Source organism: Lynx canadensis, chromosome A2, assembly GCF_007474595.2.
Source record: "Lynx canadensis isolate LIC74 chromosome A2, mLynCan4.pri.v2, whole genome shotgun sequence".
Lineage (NCBI taxonomy): Eukaryota > Metazoa > Chordata > Mammalia > Carnivora > Felidae > Lynx > Lynx canadensis.
The window spans coordinates 139,368,062-139,372,038 of NC_044304.2; the positions used below are offsets into that span (position 1 = coordinate 139,368,062).

General features: G+C 33.4%; 1 pseudogene; it reads right to left on the reverse strand.

Moving 5' to 3' along the window:
* Positions 1-2,769: 2,769 nt before the first annotated feature.
* LOC115500777 lies at positions 2,770-3,509 on the reverse strand (annotated as a pseudogene).
* Positions 3,510-3,977: the final 468 nt, after the last annotated feature.

The window sequence follows — 3,977 nt, forward strand, 5'->3', positions numbered from 1 at the left end:
ATACTGCCAAAAAACAAAAACAAAAACAAAAACAAAACAACCCCACACAAAATTCAAACCAGAGGTGAACTGAATTTAACTAAAGCTACAACAAAGTCCAGATTCAGTTCAAAGTCCAGATATGATAGTCTTAGTGTCCTATACTGGTGACCTGCCAGAAGAAGGATCGCCATATTATCTACTTCAGTCTCTACTATTCTCTTACACATAATATTGGGCCATATAGTCAAACAATATAGGATATAAGAAGAAGCAAGAGAATCTGGTTCATGACCAAGAGAGGAAAACCATGAAGCAGATTCTCTCTTTCTCTATATAGCTATCTCTATATCTCAGACTGTAAAATATCCCATAATTAAAAGATAGTGATTTTAAAGTAATTATGACCATTAAAAGAAATACTGGAAAAAACAGACAAAATGTGAAAACAGATGGAGAATTTTAGAAGAGAGATGAAAATCATACACAAAGTTAAAAGAAATTACTATAAAAGAAAAATATGGTATCAAAATTAAGAATTCAAGCAATAGGCTTAACTGCACATTGGATACGGCAGAGGAAAAATAAGTAAACTTAAAGAGAAGTAATAAAAATTACTCAAATTGAAATATAAAGGGAAAAAGGAATGAAAAATGAAACAGAACATCTTAAACTTCTGAGACAAATATTCAAGAGTCTGGTACACATATACATGGAATGCCAGAAGTAAGGGAGTAAGAAAATGGAACAAAAGAAATATTCAAAGAGATAATGCAATTTCCCCCAAAGCGATAAAAATACATCATCCCATGAATACAAAAGTTTCAGTGAACCACAAGTGGAAAAACACACACACACACACTTATGCGCAACATAGCCAAACTTCTGAAAAACAAACGTAGGAAAAGATCTAAAAAAGCAGAAAGAAGATAAAACACATTATATACCGAGGAAAACTGGCATCACTTCTCATCAGAAACAATAAGAAAGCTAATGGAAAAGGCCAAAAGAGAATGGAAAAATATTTTAAAGGGCTGTAAGAAAAAGGAAAAGCCAACCTAAAATCCCATATCCAGCAAATTATTCTTCAAAAATGAAGATGAGATAAAGACATTCTCATTAGCAACCTGAAAGATTTTGTCTCCAGGAGATCTGTACAAGAAACACTAAAAGAATTTCAGACTGAAGAAAAATGCTATCAAATACTGGATATGAGGAAAGGAAAAAAAAGCACCAAAATATGTATATTTTAAAAATTTAAAAGATTATTTAAAAGATTATTGATTATGAAAAAGAAAAACAAGTAACATTAGTAATAAAGTTTATAGCATATACAGAAGTAAAATATATAAGAATAAGAGAACAGAAGTCAGGAAAAGGAATAAAAAATACTTGCATTGTATTTTAAGGTTATTATACTCCTCATGAGGTAATAGACTATTATTTGAAGATATTTTGTGACAAAATATATATCATAATCTCTAGAGAAAACACTAAAGTCAAATGAGATACAGCTAAAAATACAATAGAGGAGATAAACTAGGGTCCTAAAACATTACTTCATCAAAAATAAGATAACAGTAGGGGATAAAAGAAAACAAAATGCAGATGGTAAAATTAGAAGAAAAAAGTAGACAAATCCACAATTATAGTTGGAGATTTTAACAGGTTTCTCTCAGTAACTGGTAGAAAAATTAAGCTTCTCCCCAATCACTAAGGATATATAATATTTGAATGACACTATCAACCAACTTCACTTAATTAACATTGAGGAAAAAATCACAATTAAAATTTCATAATACACATTCTTTTCAAATGCATAAGGACCATTTGCCAGTATTTAAAGTCAGTATTTAAAGTACTTAAGGGGCACCTGGCTGGCTCAGTCAGAGGATGCAACTCTTGATCTCGGGGTTGAGTTCAAGCCCCTCATTGGGTGTAGAGATTACTTAAAAATAAAATCTTAAAAAAAATAAAAATAAACTGATGAATGGATAAAGAAATTGTGGTATATATACACAATGGAATACTATGTGGCAATGAGAAAAAATGAAATATGGCCTTTTGTAGCAACGTGGATGGAACTGGAGAGTGTAATGCTAAGTGAAATAAGCCATACAGAGAAAGACAGATACCATATGGTTTCACTCTTATGTGGATCCTGAGAGACTTAACAGGAACCCATGGGGGAGGGGAAGGGAAAAAAAAAAAAAAGAGGTTAGAGTGGGAGAGAGCCAAAGCATAAGAGACTGTTAAAAACTGAGAACAAACTGAGGGTTGATGGGGGGTGGGAGGGAGGGGAGGGTGGGTGATGGGTATTGAGGAGGGCACCTTTTGGGATGAGCACTGGGTGTTGTATGGAAACCAATTTGTCAATAAATTTCATATATATAAAAAAAATAAAAATAAATAAAAATAAAAAATTAAGCATTTAAAATGTCAATATTTAAATGTCAGCATTTAAAATGATAAATGTATAACAAAGTATGTTCTCTAACCATGGTGGCTTTAGATCAGAAATCAATAAAAATTAAGGCATCTAGAAAACCCCTAATATTTGTAAATTAAGTAACACACTTCTAAATAACCCATGAGTCAAAAAGAAAAAATTATAATGCTAGAAAATAGTTTGTACTGGAAGATCATTAAAAGATTGTAGTATATTAGCATATCAAAATTTGCAAGACACAGCAAAAAGTAGTGCTTCAAGAAAAAATTTATTGGTCTAGATATTTACATTAGAACAAAAAAGCATAAAGTCAATTATCTAAGCTTCCACCTTAAAACTTATTTTTCTTTTTTTACTAGGCAAAGAACTTTATTAATCTTGTTTCAAACTTTATTCCCAGGCTTCTTCAGCTTAATTTAGCTGCAAAGAATGAATTGTGTATAAGCAAAAACTGAAAAGAGCTGCAGTGTCCAAGGGCTTGGGCTTAAAAATATTAGAGACCTAGATTTTATCAGATCCATGAACAAAATTTTTAGAAAGCAGTCATAATATAAAATAGCAGCTCCCAGTAACTGCTTCAAGTTTTTTCTTCTTCAGAAGTTGGCTCAATCCAGTCTGCTTCATTCTTGGAAGCTTCATCAAAATTCTCCACAAAATCTGGAACTTCATCATCATCATCCTCTCCGGCAGCAAGTGGTGCCTTTCCATCCACAGATTGTTTGGGCAGAGCTTCAGCCAGCCTTCTTAAACTCGTCAGACTGCATCAAGTTGGTTTAAGATACTGGGTAGCATTTCTGTCAGCTGCTTTGTCTCAGCATGGCCTGTTCGCTCCCAGGGATGCCTGAACTTTAGGGTTGTTAAAATGGATCACTGTTCCTTGGTTTGTGAACATACTCACTTCTTCAATACCAGAGATATTGTTTACTCCTCACTTCTTTAAGGAGAACTGAAGTTTTTTATCATCTGCTGTAGCTGTTCTATGAACCACCTTCTTCTTTCGGGGAGCACTTCCTTTCCCACCAATGCGCACTTGTGCTTTTAGGTTGGTGATTTTCTCCTGGTTCATGATAGTTTCTTTCATCTTGTTGGGGCGGAAATGGGACCGCGCGCAGGGGACTAGGGTTGGCGCTCAGGCGGTCTCGGGTGGACCAGCTGAGATTGGGCGAACACACGTGGGGACACAAGATGGCCTAAAACCTTATTTTTTAAGTAGAGTAAATTAAGTCCAAAATAAAGAAAGAAAACAATAAAAAGGATGGAAATCAATACGATAGCAAATAGACAACAGAAAAAAATCAACAAAATGTTTTAAAAGTTTAATTGACTTTATAATCCTCTAGTAAAGACTTATCAAAAAAAAATTGAAGGCACAAATTACTAATAGCCTTCTGAAGGCTGAAATGGGGACCCTTCTGAAGATGAAATGGGGACATCACTACAGATACTACAAATATTAAAAAGATAATAAGTGGATATTTTGAACAAGTTCATGCCAACGAATTTGACAGATAAAGGAAATGAACAAATTCCTTGAAAAATACAACTTTTT